The following is a 22,160-nucleotide window of genomic DNA, read 5'->3' as shown; positions in this document are numbered from 1 at the left end:
CATAGCTCATTTCATGGAGAGGGTTCCTTTACCAATACAGATGTAGCTTCCATGTTTAATAGTTCCTGAAGTATTTTATTCCACAAATTAGCCTAATGCATCTGCTAAATGCCAGCTGGAAACATAAGAAAAAGAAAGAAAAAAAAGGCAAAGTTTATTGAAACTACGTGGTAGGGTATGCTAGAAGTGAGGAGCAAAGTGCTGAGTTGAGAACCAGGTAGAAGTCCATACAAGAGATGCATTACTGTCCTGGTTTTCTGTTAACATGAGAAACTTTCATTATATTTGGTAAGTTTTCTACTTATCAAATTTTTACTGTCTTTCTGGGTTTTCTGATTCAGCTTTGTTTACTGTTCAGTAGCACAACCTGTCCTCAAGCCATTCCCTCTGAAAGTCAGGTTGTGAAATAGTACGTAGTTAGTCTCAGAGGTGAAAAGCTGACAAATGCACGGCCTGATTTTTTAATACAGATTCCAGTCTACTGAGTTACTAGCATAAGACACCTGAAATGTTTGTAAGTGCTCTATCAGGACATTTTTTTATAATCCAGTTTGATGACAGGGAACACATGTAAAAATCAGATCCAAAACTCATTCAGTCTTGCTCCAGAATTTGTGATTATCTGAACAGAAGATCATGATTTTGGCCATTTGCCTCCTTTGAGCAGTGTATGGGTTTAAAATATTTTGGCCAAAATGCACCTACTTGACAAATTGTCACATCTCAGTAAAACTAATATCATTAATGCCCCTCTGGTTTCAAACTCATGAAACAATCAGCTTCTGTTGGCTTTAGCATACATTCTGGTCTTACTCATATTTAAAAAAGAGAGCAAATTCATAATCTGGAATTTTATTCCCCTGATACTTAGATGTATTTTTAATCTACCAGCTCTGCGTGAATAGGTAATGGGTTTATACTATCAGAGAATTACAGAACACTTCATGTTGTAAGGGACCTCCAGAGATCACCAATCTGGTCTCCTGCTCAAAGCTATGAGATTAAACCAGTTTGCTCATGCCTTTGTCTAGTCAGGCTTTGAAAACAACCTCACTGGGCAACTTGTTCTTATGACTGATCGTCCTAATAATGAAAAAGATTTTCTCTTCTGTTATGCCACTAGGCTGTCACTGATTTTTTTACCAGTGTGCTCTCCTGGGAATTGAGGTGCAAGTTGTTTTAATTTTTGTTTGATACAACTGAAGCAAATAGATGTTGTGTAAAGTGTTAAATGGAAATCTGATTTCTTGTTTTTAATCTTTTATGGTTTTCAACAGATTGTTTCATAAAAGGCAGGCATAAAGGAATAAATCACCACTTGTAAAGATCATCATGTCTTCGCCACATACATATATGTATGCATGAGCATATGCATATGCATATACATATACATATAAAATAGGGAAGAACTTAGGTTACAGGGACAAAGACTTTTACAGAGGTTAGAAAAGTAACCTAGAATTAACCATCTGGGGTGTGTTCATGCATATTGCCTTAGTCAACTATTTATTATAAATGGAGAAATGGTTTTATAACAGCTTCATAAATAAAACTTACAATAAGGCTTTTAATGTACCTATTTCCCTAGAGGACACCTTTTCATTCTGCATAGGATTTTATTTAACTACTGCATCAGTAGGAGTTCTGCTTAAGTGCCGGTTTACTCAGGTTGTCATTATGAAATGAAATGATAGTGTCTAAGCAGAAAGAAAAAAACTATAAATACTTCACCCAAAGGCTTTTTCCTCTCTCATTACCAGTCCCCCTTTTCTCTGGTGAAGGATAGCTGCTTTCAATAAGTGATGTAAATTACAATATACTTTATGAAAATGGCTTTGCCATTTATAGGCAAACTCTGACAAACTGTCTCACATTGGTATTTTCTTGGCATGAACAGGATACGTGCAACCACCATGATCTTGAGAAAGCAGATTGCAATTCAGTTCCCTGGCCAGAGACTTCATCTATGACACAAAATGTGTGGGGCAGTTGAGCTATCATGATGATAACTACAAATAGAACAGTATAACTATGTGTACCATTTTGCTTACATCAACACTTGTGAATCAAAATAAATGTTTTTCAGAAGCAGATATAAAAAAAATCTCACTTTAAAATCATTGGTATTTACACAGGAGGTAAAATTAATCTTGGGCAAGTATGGTATTGTCATCTCCACAAACTCCCAATATGGCATAAAAATCATGAAGCTGTAAGATCAAAAACATAAAAGGTATAGATAGATGGAGAGATTTAAGCATGCTTTAAATAACTAATGAATACTCAAATTGACAAAAGCTCTGCTGTCTGAAGTCAGAAGAGGATATTGAAATACTGTCACAGGGGAATTCAAGGTTAGGTAGTCACGAGAACAGAACCATACCATCGAGTGACATAAAATCCAAGACTAATTTACTAAGCAGGATGGAGGGTGGCTACTGATTTTTATTCTAACATTTCAGTTCTGTCAGCTCAGGGGAACAGGACACTCACTCTGACTACTCAAGATGCCCAAGTCCTGCTGGCAGTCTGGCTTTTACTCCTCAGCCTCAATCTTCTGCACAGTGGTGGATGCCCCTAGATCCTCCTTTGCCATGCTGAAGGGAATGGTGGTTTTAGTTATATATTGTTTCGTAGTTCAGATGGTGATTATAAGCCACAAATGGCCTTAGTAATCAGATTTATTCATGTTTCTTCATATCTAAAAGCAATATGTGATCATCATTTTGGACATAATCTCCTTCTGGCATCTTGTCCTAAGTATATTACAAGGATGTGAAGTTGTTAACACTTCATCTGAGCTTCTTTGGGGTTTTTTCCCCACATACTTAAACCATTAGGGAGGACAGATGCATTTCAGAGCTTTCAGTCAGGGGTGGCTGCGTCAAGACAACTATCTGAACTTCGGTTGTCACTACAGGACATATCAAACTTCTGATGAGTAAGAACTGGGGAGATGTAGTCAAAATCTCATTTTTTCTGAGTGTCATTTTGAAACAGGCTTCATCCCGTAACAAATATTTCCATTAAATACTTATCATATATAGTTGGTTTTTACACATACTAAAAGCTAATCAAAAAGTTAAAAAAATAATTAAATGTAACACTTTAACAAGCCTAAAACATTGACTATAATTAAAAATGCAGTTTATGATTTTTAACTACTTGTCCAATTCAAAACTAGCAACCAAACAAGAAACATATACTCCTATTAAAACTTTTTAAAAAACCCAGAGCTGTCAAATGAATAACATTTCTATTTGAGACACAATCAAACTTTTTATATCCAAAAAAATTAATTATTTGCCAATGACTGATCAAAACGAGTTGCTTTTTACACTGATTTCAATGAGCTGCTTAACTCTATTGGTGAGAAATTTGTGTTTCACATCTCTGAGCTGTGTCAGTAACAGATCTGAAAATGCTGCACACCAGAAATAGCTTGTTTGATTGCATTAACTACTCTCTGATAAATCCCTTCAAAAATGTTTTTGAAATTTCACAGTCCAAAAAAGTCTGTACGGAAATGAAGCAAGCTTTAACTAGAAGGTTAAAAAGAGCATTAAACAAGAGACATAATAAACTCTGAAACTTTTATATTTTAATTACTTTCATCAAGAATCAAGACTTTATGGGCAGATAAATCTCTGGTGTCTGTAATGACCTGGAACAAAAGGTGGTAGTCAGCAGAAAATTCACTTTGTGACAGGAGTTACAGGTAAGAACAGTTGTACAAATTTAGGTACCACAGTGGCATAACATGAATTTTTTCCTGTTTAACATACCCTTCTGTACCATCTTCTCACAATATGCACATCCAAGTGGTTATCTTACATTATCGGTACATTTTTCAAGTTCTGGTACACATCTATATATTTCAAACTTTGAGATGAATGATAAAACTTTATCCACCAAGAAACCTTTTTTTTTTTTTTTTTTTACTGATCATATAACAAGGTTTAACTGGGCAGGAATGTAACTCATCTTTCATGATAAGAGGTCTAAATAGTTGGAAAAAGCTTAATTAATAACACCATTAATCATTTAACACACACGTTGGATAATAATCCATTGTATGGAGTCATATTTTCTTCTAAAAGGAAAAAAAAACCACAAACGTTTCAGGGATTCACTTCCTCGCTTTTAAAATATTAATAGTTTACTTCAAGACTGAATGTGTGAGGTTTCTGATAGTCATTCCTATTAGCCACTATTAGATCTCTCAGCCTATATCAGCTAAAGGTTTATATATGAAGTTATGAAGAATATTTTTTTTTGTGTGTTACACAAATACACTTCCAATACAGTGTTTAAATTTTTGAGACTGAATAAGTAATTCAAGGGTGGCTATCCAAATCCCAGGTTATAATACAATTTGCCTTATTGTTTAGTTACCTCCATTCATTAACTTCCTCGTTACATAGCTTAAGAGCTCCATAGGTCAAGTGTACTGAGAAAGGTCCATTCTGGCCTCTGCCCAGAGCTTCACGGTGAGCTACAGTCTAAGCACACAACCTCTGAATATTGTCTAAATCTTGCTTTCTCAGCAAAACCTCACAAAACTATGTACCCACAAAAATGATTAGCCTATTCAGAGGAAATTCCAACTTCTGCTTCACAGTCCAGTGGTCACAGCATCAGCAAACAAAATTGCATGTCACAAAGTCCAACTCTTGGGATAGAAGGAGTTCTGCATATGATCATTTTTTGTTGAATCCATTGCTAAATACAATATGGAGAATCCAACAGTTAAGATTTTGGTGAGTCTGTACCATTTCCAGCCCTACAAGTTGAAGAAAAGATTTTCAAGGTATTTATTTTATTTGGAAGAAAAAGGCGATCTCTTTCTACCATCTTCCTAGTTGTATAAGAGGCGAAGACACTTGCCATCTATGGCAATGGTATCACAAGAAAGGATGCAGCTTATTAACTTTGCCTTTCCACTCAGACACCTCCCTATTTAAATGACATTGTCTTATACTGTACAGCTGAGTATGTACTGACTTGTATTACAAGAAGATGCAAATAAAATTTGACTTATTTGTAAAAAGTGTTACTTAGTTTGAGGACCAGCTTAACATAGCTATTGTTTTGTAGCAATAATTACAAGAACATGGGTATGCACATGATCTTTTTCCTTGTTCTTCATGATTAATGCAGAATCACCTCTGGAAGCAGACGTACTGCTGACTGCTACAGCTGAGAACACATGCGTATCCCTAATTAGCGCAAAACCATTGTATTATAATAAAGTGATGGGTAACAAAACTGTATGCTGCTGTTTCTATTAGTTCTACAGCTATAATTATTCAGCAGGGTAAACTGATACATGGGCATTACATAAGTTTTTTGAAAAAAAAATATAAAAAATATAAAGAAGATCTACCCCACTGAACTCCCAGATATGAGATGTCATCAAAATGAGACAGAATTCACTATCCCTTCTCCTCTCCCTATTTCTGTGCCGTCCAGGTGAGTATTCTCCCCTCAAATTATCAAATTCCTAAGTGACAGAGATGAGTTTTACTTGTGTACTCACTTCTTTGCTAATTAAAAAGTAAACATTTCCAGTTTCTGGAATTCATTAATTTGTGTGTAAACTGACCATAAAAGTTTGCAACTTAATAAGAACATAGTTAATTTACCAGTACAGAGCATGAAAATAAAAACATAAACACACTAAAATTACTTAATAGACAACTAAAAATAAATACTTCTTGGAAGCCAAATATTATCCTCTTAAATGAAGCATTAAAGTAGTCATTTGACTTATACATTGTAGTTTTCTTTCCCTCTCGATTTTAAACCTAACATCTGCACAGCAGATTTATACTAACAAACTTTAAGTCAAATGGGACAATACAAGTCAGCAGATGTAGATGTAGATCTCTGTGAAATATTTGGTAGCTGAATTTGTGACAAAAATTAAGAAATGTCAATTTGCAAGAAACCAGATTGATCCATTTTGGCCTATGCAAGGAAATATAATGTTAAGATCTCATCTAAGTTGTTAAAATCCTACTTAAAATCACATTTGTTATTTCAGCATATATTAGTTAATACCCTTTAACTACAATTGAAATATGTCTATTTTTCTTTGATGCAGTGCCTAAAGACATATCAGGAGATCCAAGTACAGAAATAAAATCATTAAGGGAAAAAAACAGTCAAAGTTTTCTGATCTTCTACCCCAAGAATTTTCTTTCACAAAGAATTAGCACAAGAGATATCTTTTTATATGTACTCAGACTCTTTGGTCATACCTGGCTAAGGGTAACACTCTATAAAATTGGACTCTGTACTGTCAGAAGAGTATAATAAGAACAAATACACTAACACACAAGGGGGACTTAGAAGCTCTCAGCACTCTCTTGTCTCTGCCCAGTGGACTGGAACATATGTAGCATTTGCAAGATTTCACTAGTCTTTGATTGAAAACCTTTTTAGATCAAAGATAATTTATTTTTTTTTTTTTGTCTATCAAATATCTGTTTATCCCATACTGTTTGTAAATAGTGCTATATAGCATCCTGGAGAGAAGCCACTAAGCCACTTTTGGGTTCTTCCCAGTTCCTCCTATTCCTCCGTCTGATTCACTGAATCCATAAGGAAAACAGGAAAAGAAAGAAAGATCAATGCTCTTAACACTGCAAAAAAACCCAAAATAATTAAATGGATTGAGATCTTTAAAACACATAGCTTTCAAAATTTTGTTTGATATCTGTCTTATGGACTTTGTTGAAGAATAAAAAGTTAAAATTTCTTTTGCTCTTTTTCATCAGGACTATGAAATTACATCAAATTGACAGAAGCAGTTGCTATGTGCATCAGCCTGAATGACACTGTATATAAGACTTCCTCAAAATAGCTGCTGAGAAGGAACTTCTGTATTATTTTTTATAGGAAAAAAATCATTTTGTGAATAAACTGTAATCAGAACTTTAAAATTTAAATTCTTATATTTTTGGACAGACTTTAAAAGGTATTCCAATATTTTGGTCCACTACACCACATTAATCCACTACCCACCAAGTACTCTTTAAGGCATTTTCATAGAATCATAGAATCATCTAGGTTGGAAGGGACCTTTGAAATCATCCAGTCCAATCATAAACCTAACTCTGACAAAAACCATCACTAAACCATATCTCTAAGCACTATGTCTACCCATCTTTTAAATACCTCCAGGGATGGTAATTCTTGATTTTCAGAATCAAGTTTCTGATGAATGTGTTCTTCATAGAGTAATTATAGATTAACTCATTTCTATCCTATTAAAATATTTTTGCCACTCCAAGTTAAAGCCCTTGACCTCTGCACTGAGCTCAGAGATGAGGTCTGAGGTCTGGCCTGGGTTTACCTCGGCCGAAACTGGCCTGAGATGCTTTCAGCATCTGTTGCTGGCAAAGTGCCTGTTGCCTCCCCTGCCTGAGCTTGAGCTCTGCCAATGCTGCCCGTGGTGTGTGCAAGAGCATAAACTCTTTCCAGAGTTTAATCTAGGACACTAATGACTTTTCATAAACTGCCCTTCTCCATGCATACAATTCTTCTTGACATAGCTGCAACTGTTGACAACAGGACCCACAAGGACATTGGAGAGCACACAACGGAGAAAAGGGGTAGATATTGATAAATTTTCTTGTATAAAAGCATTTATTGTGGTATTAAAGAGAATTTACTGTAATGTTTTTTGGCTGTAAAATGGTGTAACTTTTGTAACTGAACTAATGATAAGTGTTCATTGCATTTTGATTACCCTGATATATTTTATTTAGAATCATAGAATCTTCATGGTTGGAAAGGACCTTTGAGATCATCGAGTCCAACCATACACACAAAAAAAACCCCCAAAACACAAACAAACAAAAAACCCAACCAACAACATACAATCTCTGCCCTTCAGAGCATGCCCTGAAGTGCCAAATTTACACGTTTCTTAAACAGCTCTAGGGATGCTGACTCAACCACCTCCCTGGGCAGGCTGTTCCAGTGCCTGACCACTCTTTCAGTAAAGTAATTCTTCCTAATATCTAATCTAAACCTCCCCTGCCGCAACTTCAGACCATTTCCTCTGGTCCTGTCATTATTCACCTGGAAGAAGAGGCCAACACCCACCTCTCTCCAGCCTCCTTTCAGGTAGTTGTAGAGGGCAATGAGGTCTCCCCTCAGCCTCCTCTTCTCCAAGCTAAACATGCCCAGCTCCCTCAGCCTCTCCTCATAGGACCTGGTCTCCAGACCCCTCACCAGCCTGGTAGCTCTCCTCTGGACACGCTCCAGCACTTCCATGTCCCTCTTGTACGGTGGGGTCCAGAACTGAACACAGCACTCGAGGTGAGGCCTCACCAGTGCCGAGTACAGAGGCACCATCACTTCCCTACTCCTGCTGGCCACGCTATACCTGATACAAGCCAGAATGCTGTTGGCCTTCTTGGCCACCTGGGCACGCTGCTGGCTCCTGTTAAGCTGGCCATCCACCAGCACCCCCAGGTCCTTTTCTGCTGGGCAGCTTTCCAGCCACTCTTCCCCAAGCCTGTAGCGCTGCTTTGGATTGTTGTGACCAAAATGCAGGACCCAACACTTGGCCTTATTAAACCTCATACAATTGGCCTTGGCCCATTGATCCAGCCTGTCCGGATCCCTCTGTAGAGCCTTCCTACCCTCAAGCAGATCAACACTCCCACCTAGTTTGGTGTCGTCTGCAAACTTACTGAGGATGCACTCAATCCCCTCATCCAGAGCAGTGATAAAGATATTAAAACTGGAGCCATTCTCCAGGAGAATGCCGTGGGGGATGGTGTCAAAGGCCTTACCAAAGTCCAGACAGACGACGTCCACAGCCTTCCCCACATCCAGAAGGTGGGTCACATGGTCATAGAAAGAGATCAGGTTGGTTAAGCAGGACGTCCCCTTCCTAAACCCATGCTGGCTGGCCCTGATCCCTTGGCTGCCCTGCACTTGCCGTGAGAGCTCACTCAGGGTGATCCTCTCCATGATCTTTCCTGTTATAGAGGTCAGGCTGACAGGCCTGTAGTTCCCCGGATCCTCCTTCTGACCCTTCTCGTAGATGGGCGACACATTAGCCACCCTCCAGTCATCTGGTACCTCCCCTGTTGACCAAGACTGTTGATAAATGATGCGGAGAGGCTTGGTGAGCTCTCCCGCCAGCTCCCTGAGTACTCTTGGGTGAATCCCATCTGGTCCCATAGACTTATGTTCGTCTAGGTGCAGAAGCAGATCATTGACTACTTCCTCCTAGATTATGGGTGGGTTGTTCTGCTCTCCATCCTTGTCTTCCAGCTCAGGAGGCTGAGCACTCTGGGGATAGCTGGTCTGACTATTGAAGGCAGAGGCAAAGAAGGCATTAAGTATCTCAGCCTTCTCCTCATCCTTAGTTGCAACTTTCCCCCCCGCATCCAGTAAGGGATGGAGATTCTCCCTGGCTCTCTTTTTGTTGAGGTATTTGTAAAAACTTCTTTTGTTGTCCTTAATGTTAGTGGCCAAGTTGAGCTCCAGCTGGGCTTTTGCCTTCCTAATTTTCTCTCTATATAACCTAACGAGATCTCTGTACTCCTCCTGAGTTGCCTGTCCCTTCTTCCAAGGGTGGTAAACCCTCCTTTTATTCCTACCTCCCATCAGAAGTTCCTTATTCATCCAGACTGGCCATTTTCCCCGCCCTTTAGACTTGCGACACTTAGGGACAGCCTGCTCCTGGGCCTTTAAGCTTTCCTTCTTGAAGAGTGTCCAGCCTTCCTGGACCCCTTTGCCCTTCAGGACTATCTCCCAAGGGACTATCTCAACCAGGGTTCTGAACAAGCCAAAGTCCGCCCTCTGGAAGTCCAAGGTGGAGGTTTTGCTAACCCCCTTCCTTACATCACTATGAATTGAAAACTTGACCATTTGATGATCACTAAACCCAAGATGGCCTCCGACCACCACATCTCCCACTAGTCCTTCTCTGTTTGTGAACAGTAGGTCTAGCGAGGCACCTCCCCTGGTAGGTTCACCTACCAGTTGTGTCAGGAAGTTATCTTCCATGCACTTGAGGAACCTCCTAGCCTTCCTGCTCTCTGATGTGTTATATTTCCAGCAGATATCCGGCAGGTTGAAGTCCCCCACCAGAACAAGGGCTGGCGATTGCGAGGCTTCAGCCAGCCGCTTATAGAATACTTCATCTGTCTCCTCATCCTGGTTGGGTGGTCTATAGCATACTCCCAGCACAAGATCTCCCTTATTTGCCTTCCCCTTCATCCTTACCCATAAACACTCAACTTTATCATCACTGGAATCTAGCTCTATACAATCAAAACATTCCCTAATGTACAGAGCCACACCTCCTCCTCTCCTTCCTTGCCTAGGCTAACAATAAATTCTTGGCTCTATTTATATAGCGTGTTCCCTTTAGCCCATAGCAAGAACGTAACACTTTAAATCACTTGAAAGTGTTTCTTGTTATGAGGGTTTTGTCTTCCTTTTTATTTAGTGCTATCCTAATCTCTGAGTCATTACAAACTTTATCAGTCATGATTATTATGAGTCTGGTTCATCATTAAAATATTAAGAAAAAAGAGTTATGTGCAATTCCTTGTTTGATGAATTCATTAAGACATACCAGTTTGATAGTTTTTAGTTAATTTCTGGTATGTCATGCTGATTCTGTGTTGTTCTAACTTCTTAATGAAAAATTCTTTCCCAATTCTAACAATGTCATTTCTCGTACATTTATCTTCCAAACTTGTAATGTAATTTGCCAAACTTGTTTTAGCTTGAATTTCACTATTTTTGCATGCAGAAAAATGTACATGAATAATGATTACTCAGACCTGAGCTATCATTATTTTTTTTTCTGCAATTAATTTAAAAGAAGATCAAATATCAAAGTCTCTCCACATGTTGAATGCAACTAGTTGTGAGTTTATAAATTGCCATTTAAGATTTTGATCATGAGGAGCAACTGGCAGAAGGACCTTTGAGTTTTTAAGAACCATTCTGTCATTAAAGATACTGCATTTTGCTTTCTCCTGTAACTACATAGGAAGCCTTAAATATCCTATGTAACTGCAGCTCTAAGCTCATATGAGATTTCTTTCTCTAAAATATTACTACTGATCCATCTTCTGCTTTATCTGTTAGAATATTTAGCCCTAAATACTCAGAAGCTGTTACTTAGGAAAGGATTATGTTATTTTTATAGAGATAAGTTCCTCCCCTTTTTCCTGTCACACATGGTGTTAACATTCCTGACACACTAATACTACCCACCAGATACCAGTAAATTTTACTTCTAAATGAATAATTTTAACTCCTCTTGTTCATCACTGGGACTGCTAGTTTTACCTGAAAGCTGTTCAGAGTACTGGGGGTCCCTGCCCTGCACTGGTGGACATGGCGGCTGCTTTCCTGTTCCCACCCAGCTGCTCCCTCACTCTCCTCTCTCAGCAGGACACGGGGAGAAACTAATAGGACAAAACTCAAGGGTCAAACTAAATTCATGGGTCAAACAGGGAAATTGCTTAATGACTACAACTCTTCATAGACAACTTTTTACAGGTATTTCCTATTTGTCCTGGATTATATGCTGCATTTTTTGAACTGTTAAATTTCCTGTGAACACCATTGTCAGAATTTACAGTGACCTTACTTTACAGTGACTTGGAGTTATGTTTTTCCTTTTTTTTCTTTTTTTTTTCTGGTTACTCAGAGTCCATTTATCTTTCCCTGTCTCCAGTCAGGTAGAATACAACACTGTAGTTTTAATTTTGATTTCTTACAAAGTTTTCAGTTATTCCTTTGATTGCTCTTGGTACGTAGTTCCTTTCTTCATGGAATCAGAGCTAGCAGGATTTACTGAAGCCTGGTTATCCAGGCCTCCTTTTAATCTAAAATGTTCTGCGGTGTTTATATGCATTCCTTCTACCTGAAAAATCTTCCCTATGAGTAATGTACATACTTTATATAAAAAATTATGTTATAGCTTCAAGGAAGAAAAAATCATTTTAGAACAATTAAAATTGGAAGAGACTTTGGTGATAAACTGGTTGAAATCCCTGCTCAAAATAAGGCCAGTTTAAAACTCAGATCTGACTCTAGTTAGATCAGGTTGCTGAAGACTTTATGCAGTTGAGTTCTGAATATCTCCAAGGACGGAGACTTCACAACATCTTTGGGCAAGCCTAAACCACCTGTCAAGTTTTTCTCTGTATCTAATTAGGATTTTCCTTCTGCAATTTGTGTGTGTTACCTCTTGTCCTTTTGCTTTTCACCTTTAGGAAGAACCTATCTTCTTTTTAATAGCCCAGCAGATCACTGAAGACACTAATTAAAGCTCTCCCTTAGCCCTCTCTTCTTAAGACTGAACAAATCCAGTTCTCGGTTTCTCTCAGTGCATCCTGCTTCAGACCTCTTCTAATCCTGGGGACACTCTGCTGGCCTTGCTTCTGTTTTGCAACATTTTTCCTGTACAAGAGACCCCAAAACTGATTGAATAACACATGTTTTATCAGCTACAATTATTGCTAGTCATCACAATACTTCATATAAGGTTGTACCAAATAAGTAAAGTTCTCATATTCTCTCTTTTTGATTTTTCTCAGAATTCCCATATCTACCATTGCTGTTGACATTTTCAAGCTGCTAAGTTAAATACACTGTGTCTTTTTGCTCTTGTTAAACACCAACTTATTAATAAGTAAAAATTAACCAACCTGCTCTGAAACAATTTACGGCTTTTGCATCCGTAACACCAACATACTTGTCTCACCTGCCTGATAAGAGATCATTCCAATAATAAAATCTCCATTAGAAACCAAATAATTAGAGAATCAATAAGAATAAAACCATCATGTCCTTCTTTCTAGGCTAAAAATCCTCATTTATGCCATGAAAACCTCTCATTTTTTGCTTATACATTTCCTGAAAATATTTTTAATTTATCTTTGTATGTGTATCACTGTTCATGTGTTTCAGATCTTCTATTGCAGATCCTCTGAATACTCACACTGACTGAGTAGTTGTACTCACCTGGATTTTACACGGATTTTTTTTTTTTTCACCAGAGGTCTGGGCAGTTTTCTTTTGTTTGTTTGTTTGAAATGAAAGCTGTGAGTGATGGAACATAAAGTGGTGGCCATAGAAAAAAGCACTCTAGTTTGATAAGCTGCCACAAGACAATCTCTCTCAGACTTTGTGTGGGTCAATCAATATCCCCAAACTAAAATAGTTTCAAACACATTTATATTTCAATTGCTTTGTTTAAAAATGGCAGGAACATAAAATATTGTAAAAGTATGAAGAACAGAGTCAGTAGATGAATCTATTATTTATTAGCGACTTGAGTTCAACCAGTGTTGTAACTGGCTGAGTCCTAATTTTACACAGCAGGTGTAAACTTCTTGTAAAATACTCACTTACAAGGCTGATAGACAAAATGGAATTTAATAGTTCCTACCTCTCATGGACCCATACACAAAATCAACTTTAATTTGTTACTGAGCAGTCCATGACCATGGCACAATGGAGTAATTAATCATTTTCATGAAAAATGTTGATCTAACTTTTAAAAAATGGTCATGTTCATAATTATTGTATTATTTTGTGTTATTTAGCTGAGGAGAAAATAAAAGTTTGTGTAGAATATCTGTGTACGTCTCAAGGAATATTAATGATCCATGAAGCCTAGTGAGCTAGGTGAGATTTTTTTTTCTATCAGATTCAAGAAAGTTGCTATTTTCCCCTAGAACACAAATTTTACAGTAGTCACTTCAGTTCTACTTTATGCTGTATATTTTCTTCATGCACATGTTGTGTATACATTGCACAACTCATTTCTTCAGCATCAAGAGTGACTCAAAGCTTTTTTGCTGTTACTTAGAACGAGCTTTGTAACACACTTAGAAGCCTTCTATGAGACGCATTGCTTGAAATGCAGTTAGATTTATTTTCAGAATACACCCAGCACAAATGGAAATAAAGCATGTGCTGTCCACTTATACACCTACCACTGTGCATGCTGTCACCGGGCACTGAAAAGGAGATGTAACATCACACTGTAAACAAATGAAAGGAGACACAATGCATTAATATAATGAGCGATACCTTTCTAATTCTTACAATACCTCTTCCCTCCAAAGTGTTCCAAATAGCTTTTATTTTTGAACTTCAGAAAAAGTCTTCTCTTTGTTCAAATGGTAGTCTCTGTACCAAAAAGGCTAAAACTTTTATTTTAATGATGTAGACCACACTGATGTTTTATTAGCATGTACATTACTCTCACCCTCTTTCCTATACTTGCACAAGTTCCTTTAATTTCTGAGAGCTGTTAGCTGTAAACCTAATAGGTTCTTAAACTCACCAGCATGAATGAAGGAAATTGCAATGCATCTCCTCTGTGGGCAAGGGAAAGAGTAATGTTACTTAATTACTTTCTACTTTTAATTGTGTATCAAAGTCACGATAAAATGTTAGATAAGAAAGAAGAGAAGCCTTTTCCTTACCTAGGCAGCCAATGTCCCCTGCACTTATGCATCAGTCATATACAGTTCTTCAATACTCAAGGATCTGCAGTCACAGGATGAATGTTAACCCTAAACTCTACTGAGCAAAGAGCAATTTCTTCTGGAAGATCAGGACTTTTTTTAGTTTAGTTTGATTTTTCATGTAGCCTAGTAAAATATAAGACTGATTTACCTTGCTCCATAGACTTTTTAGTCATTTTCTATTAAATGTCTTTTTGCATTGGGATACACCTTAAAATCTGAAATTTATGAATGAAAAAATGCCACTGGGAGAATATAGAGGATTTTTTTTGTTGTTGTATATCTGAAACAATTTACCTAAATCTTTATATTTTCATGGGATATTTTGGTTTTACAGAAACACCTTCTCCATTTGAGAAAACAATCCAAAACAAAACATCATTTAGAAAATTATTGTTCACATCTGATCGGCAGTCGCATTCAGAAATGTCTTCCAAGAGAATGGAGCACTAAGTGACAAAACAAATTTGTTTATTAGGTCCTTATATTATTCCTATTTTAAAAGTCAAGAAGAATACAGGGAACTACACAGGGTCAAGCTTGCATCAGTCTCTAGGAAGATTATGGAGGGAGTTCTCCTAGAAGATATTTACAAGAACAGGAAGGACAAGGTGACCGGCAACAGCCAGCAAGAATTTACCAAGAGCAAATTGTCCTTGAACACTTAATCAGTTTCTATCATGAAATGAGTGACTCTGTGAATGAGAGTAGATTTTTACCTTGACTTTAGCAACACTTCTTTTAAATTATCTCCAATAGCAATCTGGAAGTCAAAGTGGTGAGACATGAACCGTCTGTGTGAATTACAAGGGGAGTAAGAAAATGGTTTATCCCTCAGGCTTAAAAGGCTAGTGGGCAACACTTTGAAATCTAACTGGTACCTAGTCACATTAGACATTCCACAGGTATTGACTTAAGATGTTCACCAATGACAAGAAGAGAGTTAACACTCATTGCTATTGTGGACAACACCATAATGGAGAATGGCTATTAGGGGGAGAGAGGATTTCCATTCAGAGGGACTCCAAAAAACTGAAGGAATGAGTCATTGTAAACTGTGGAAGTTTAACAGAGACAAATGTGAAGCCCTGCACTGGAAGGGAAGAGTTCTATGCATCAGTATGGACTGGGAACTGACTGGCCATTTCACAGCCTTGCAGGGAAGGACAGGGGATTTGAATATGTATTAGCAGGGTACCCTTAGTCAAGTGAAAACTCACCAATTACTGGGCTGAATTAGGAAAAGTATAGCTGTAGATCCAGGAAAACGACCAATTCCATCTACTTGGCATTCATGAGGGCATGTCTGTAATACTGTGTCAAATTTTGGCTCCTTTTATTAAAGGCATGTCAATAATTTGGATAAAATCCAGCAAAAGAACACTAAGATGGTTAGAGGACTGGCACACATAACATGAGGAGGGGCTCAGAGCTTGTGTACCCTGAAGAAGACAATGCATAAGGGGGAGGACCCAGCTGCTGTCTTCTGTTACCAAAAAGGAAGGTATAGAGCAAAAAATGGAACAAACCATTTACCAGAGACACACAAGGAAAGAACAAGAAGCAGTGGTCAGAAGCTAGGGAAATAAAAATGTCCAACTGAATTCTTTACAGTGGTATAGTTTAAACCCTGTAGTCCAGATAGGCTTCACAATCTTCATCCATGGGTGTATTCTGAACTGCACTTCACAGAGCCCCAGGAGTTACCCCTTCTTTATGCAGGAGGTTGTTGACCATCATAGGAGCTTTCCAACAGGTTAGTTTGGTCATCTTTAAGTAGCACAGGTAGAAGTAGGGAAGAAGACTAGGCATTGAAGAAGAGAAGAGAAAGCATAGCAAAGTATGGCAAATGGATAATCTGTGTAATTAATTGCAGAAGAAAGTGAAAAGAACCAGTTATACAAGTACAGCTCTAGAGCTGTGAGAATGTATGGTCTGGGTGGATTTCACCTTGCCTGTTGTGAGGTGTCTGGAATGTGATTTATGTATGAGTTACTTGTCTCAGCTAGCAATGTGATCAATGAAGATTTAGTCAATACAGCCAGGGGAAGTGTAGAAAGGGGAGAACCTGTGTAGGCTCTGACGTTTTACAGTTCTGTGAAATAATTATGTAATTGATCTCTTTTGCCTCTTCCACACTTTACTCTGATCATGCTGTGCTTTTTACCAGTTATAGTGAAACTGCTTCTGTGAGTGCTAAAAGGAAATAAATTTATTCTCTGTAAGCACAGAAATACATTTTTATAATAGATCTATCCTTAGAAAGGACTTCTGCTGACACTGCTTTCTCAGTAACATAGTAAATCAGGAATATTATTTCTCTGACTTATATAGTGAGGATAGCAAATGCCTATAGTTTAGATATAAGAGAGGGAGTCATCTTGCCTAGCTTTAGGTATCTGCAATGCTGGAACTTCTCACTTCCAGAGACCAGATGGATACCTCTCAAGACCCCATTGACTAGTCTCCATAGACTATCATGGCACAGGCTGATACTCAGCAAGTTGTTGTTTCATGCACTCTCAAAGAAATTTCTGTGCTTCAGCTTAATTTCATAGCTATTAAACAGCAATAGACTTATCAAATAGAAGGTCATCTTGTGGAGAACTGAGAAGTCTGACCCAGTATTCCTGGAAAATCTTGCACCCTTACATCTAAGAGTATGAAGAAGTTATTAAATCACAAGGCTGAAGCTACAGATTCTAATAAATAGGACTAGCTACTTGATCAAGGATGGGAAACAATGTAATCTGTAACAGATTATGTCACACATATAGCTCAGTATCTGCGTTTTAATTAAAATGTAGACGTTACTTAAACACAGGTGTTTTGTGAGCTATCCACATAATATTTCAAAAATAATCCTCTGCTCCCAACAGCAACAGGAACTCCAGTAAATCTCACAGTCATGACTGTCTCATTGTCTTGATGTAGGAATTACTGAACTAAACTCTATGACCTGCCTTACACAGGAAATCTACCTGATTTTATGGATATATTTTCCAAATAAAAAGGTCAACATATCAGTGAATTATCTGCTGTAACATTTTCTCCCTCTGCCAGTGAGGTTCTCTGCACATATTGTCCTACAGTTGGTTGAGATGGTTATTACTCTAGGCTCAACCAACAAAAGGTAAACTAATTTATTAGAACTACTGTTTTTGCAGAGGCTTGCTGTATGAAATGTCCTTAACTCAGTTCATATCAACCAAAATCAGTTAGGAGTGGTCTTGCAGCCAGCAGAGGTAAGAGGGCTGAAAACCTAAATCCAGAGGGAATGAACAGTCATGAGCAGAAGCCAGAATGGTAACAGTAATGTGCTCCTCTGCCTATGGAAAAGGACATGTGAACACAAATACACACGTTCAGCTGCTAATACAATTTACTTAGGATAAACTGTGTGAAAAAGAATACCGAGGTACAACCTCAAAGTTTGTTCTCTGCCATTTTAATCTCCAAATTCAAGTTTGAGTTATACAGAATTACAAAGTTTTCTGAGTATGTCCTGAGCTGCCTTTCATGGAATCATGGAATCTTCAGAGTTGGAAGGGACCTCTAGAGATCATCTAGTCCAACTCCCCTGCTAGAGCAGGATTGCCTAAAGCACATCCCTCAGGGCTGCATCCAGGCGGGTCTTGAAAATCTCCAGAGAAGGGGACTCCACAACCTCCCTGGGCAGCCTGTTCCAGTGCTCTGTCACCCTCACTGTAAAGAAGTTTTTCCGTGTATTTGAACGGAACTTCCTATGTTCTAGCTTGTGCCCATTGCCCCTTGTCCTGTCGCTGGGACCCATTGAAAAGAGCCTGGCTCCGTCCTCCTTAAACCCACCCTTTAGATACTTGTAAACATTAATCAGGTCCCCCCTCAACCTTCTCTTCTCCAGGCTAAAGAGTCCCAGCTCTTTCAGCCTTTCCTCATAAGGGAGATGCTCCAGTCCCATAATCATCTTGGTTGCCCTACGCTGGACTCGCTCCAGTAGTTCCCTGTCCCTCTTGAACTGGGGAGCCCAAAACTGGACACAGTACTCCAGTTGTGGCCTCACTAGTGCAGAGTAGAGGGGGAGAATGACCTCCCTCGACCTACTGGCCACAGTCTTCCCTATGCAGCCCAGGATGCCATTGGCCTTCTTGGCGACAAGGGCACACTGCTGGCTCATGGATAATTTGCTGATTACCAGGACCCCCAGGTCCTTCTCCTCAGAGCTGCTTCCCAGCATGTCCGCCCCTAACATATACTGGTGTTTGGCATTCTTCCTTCCCAGGTGCAGGACCCTACACTTGCTTTTGTTGAACCTCATTAGGTTCTTCTCTGCCCAGCTCTCCAGCCTGTCCAGGTCACACTGGATGGCAGCACGGCCCTCTGGAGTGTCGGCCACCCCTCCCAGCTTGGTATCATCAGCAAACTCGCTGAGGATACACTCTGTCCCCTCATCTAGGTCATTAATGAATATATTGAACAAAATTGGTCCAAGTATTGACCCCTGAGGGACACCACTCGTTACAGGCCTCCAACTGGACTCTGTGCCGCTGATCACAACCCTCTGGGTTCTGTCACTCAGCCAGCTCTCGATCCACCTCACTGTCACCTCGTCTAGCCCATACTTCCTCAGCTTCCTAATGAGGATGTTATGGGAGACAGTGTCAAAAGCCTTGCTAAGGTCAAGGTAGATGACATCTATGGCTCTCCCCTCATCCAGCCAACCCGTTATAACATCATAGAAAGCTATCAGATTGGTCAGGCATGATTTGCCCTTGGTAAATCCATGCTGACCACTTCCAATAACTTCCTGTTCCTCTATGTGTTTGGAGACGACATCCAGAATGAGTCGCTCCATTACCTTCCCAGGGACAGAGGTGAGACTAACCGGCCTGTAGTTCCCTGGGTCCTCCTTCTTGCCTTTTTTGAAGATTGGAGTGACGTTAGCCTTCCTCCAGTCCTCAGGCACCTCTCCTGTTCCCCATGACTTTTCTTTCTTGCAGCTTTGCTGCCTTCTTTGCTGCCTTTCTTGCAGCTTTGTACCAAGCCTGTGACATAATCCATCTTTCTACAGAGGAAGATCGGATGTACAAGATTCTTCGCATGTTGCATTCATAACAGACCTGTTGTTGTTTGAAGCAAGAGTTAGGGTCAAGGTAATCTTGCTTCACATACATAACAGCAAAACTGAAATTAGCTTTAAGGTTATTGTTATATGCAAACTGCTTTTAACAATAAACTGAATGATATAATACCAATGGGGACAGAAGGGGAAAGTAATTTCCTCTTAATCTCCTGTTCATTTCCTGTGCGTGTAACAACACAAAATTAAAACCTGATAGTGCGCACTGTAGAAGTAAAGGAGGACAGCTGCTGATTTGAGGCTCTGATTGATCACATTATAATCTGATTAGCTATTCATACGGTAAACTAGGTATGGTTTTTTTCAGGTTTTAGCACATCAGTGATCGTAGAGTCAGTATAGTCACTGAAAGTGTGAAAGATGAAAGTTGCAACAGTAGAAGTTTGCCTGCTTTATTATTTTACACCATTGTTGCTAAATTTAACTTTCAGTTGTTCATTTTTGAGCTCTGGATCATGAGGTTTTAAATGAAAACGATAAGGACTGTAATTAAGCACTGGTAGAAGCAAGTAAAATAAAAAAAAAAACATGAACAGTTTCCCCTACTAAAGACACACTTGGGAATATTATAGAGACAGCTGGACAATTTATCTGTCTCTTTGACGTAGTGATGATAAAAGCAATAATATACAATACAAAGTCAATTAGTTTCTTACAGAATTCTGAATGTGACAAAATCATCATCAGAATCACAATTAGATAGTTAGCACCTTCCCTCACACTCAATGTTATTGTATTTGTCTTTGAGTGATCACTGAACAAACAAATTCACTCTTTTGCATCTGTTCCTAATTTAACTGTTCTGATCTGAAAATCCTAGCTCAACAAGGAAACTATGGCTACATCCAACAGTTATATTTAGGAGAGGAGAGTAAGAATTAGAATTTTAGATGCCTAAATGAAAATTCACAGCTCTGCTAACTTCAGTGTATCACTTCTTAATTGTGGAAGTGTCAAACAGACTGGATTCCCAAGGCATTGCAACCTTTTAAGCATAAGATTCCAGTTCTTGAAATTTCATTGATTTGTCAGAAGTGCTCAAATTCTTGTTGCAGAAGCTATTTGCCTACCTTACACTTTAGCACAGCAAGAATCCAGGACAGCACTTTATCCCAGGATTCTGTTCCCCAATGGATTAAGCACAGTTAAACCAGTGCTGCTGGACTCCTGCCTGAGCTCTACCAGTGCCTCCATGAGAAAGGTCTGGCAAATCCAGCTGGTCTCTGCCCAACAGACAAGAGCACCTGGGGGTGCTGAGCCTGGGGAAGCTGTGGGACCACACCCAGATGGGAGCAAACAGAAGACAGCAATCCAGGATAAGAAAAAGTATAAAATAAATCCTACTAGACCCAAGACTGAGCAGTAAGAAAGCATTACCTCTTCCTCCCACCAAGCCAAAGGAAGAAATCCCCACCATGATATTCCTTCTGGTGAAGGCTTTAGAATGCAGACATCTCATTGTAAACCTCTCACACTCTTTCTGAGGAAAATTTTGGCCTTATTATCCACAGGGACATTGTAAGGACAAACATAACACCAAATAAAAGGGGTAAATGTTGGAAAGTTTTTTTTTCCTCCCCATTCCCTCCCCCCATCTAATAGTTTCAGTAGTGCTATTGAAGCTTTGTAGATTTTCTGTATTAGTTTGGACCATTAGAAGACTAAAACTTTAATTAGATGAGCAATAAATACTTAGCTCCACACATATGGTGTGTTCTCTTTTGCCTGCAACAAGATTTAGAGTGCTACAGGTGGTCCAGGAGTCAGGAAAGTTTTAGATATGGGAGTCCCTAATTAATAATTTTTATGGGAGTTTGCTCAGCTCCCACAATCTCCTTTTGAGACAAATTCCGATTCGTGCTCTTAATTCAAATTTCTATATTAAAATGCTCACTTCATCCCCTGGTGTGCTGGGTATCACCATGAGTCTTTCTTTGTTGAGCACCAGTTTGACTGTCCAGAGCCAGGATCACAGAAATAAACACAAATTAGTATGCACTTCTATTCTTCAAGGGTTAATCAGTAAGTTAAAAAAAAAATATCTGCTCAAGTGATGTGCATGCATATCCTCTTCTGTTGTAAGGAGGTAGTGATTACGGAGAACTAGTTCAGAAAATGAGAAGACATTTCTTTCTTTTTTGAAAGAGATCCAGATTTCTGTCTTCCATGTTCCAGGAGAAGCACTATCAAGCTGTTTGGCTTTGTTTTCTAGAAGTCAAGTAATTGTCTTCCTTCCACGTACTGGATTGCAGCAGCAAGTGTAGACTTATCTGGACTATCCGGTTGCAAAGAATTTTGGTTCTATCCTGCCCATTCTCCTTCAGGAAAACTGAAGACATCCCATATCCCAGCTAGTCTTTAGGCCACTTCTGTCATTTTCTCAGTCATCTCTTTTACTTCAAACATCCTGACAACCCCTGCAGAATGCAACACATGCTAAAAGCAACTAGCAAGAAGCAAAAAAAATCTCACATCATTTAAGTCACACTGAATCTACACACAGAGAGGCA

This window comes from Rissa tridactyla, chromosome 1, assembly GCF_028500815.1.
Source record: "Rissa tridactyla isolate bRisTri1 chromosome 1, bRisTri1.patW.cur.20221130, whole genome shotgun sequence".
Lineage (NCBI taxonomy): Eukaryota > Metazoa > Chordata > Aves > Charadriiformes > Laridae > Rissa > Rissa tridactyla.
This window is presented reverse-complemented; position numbering follows the sequence as displayed.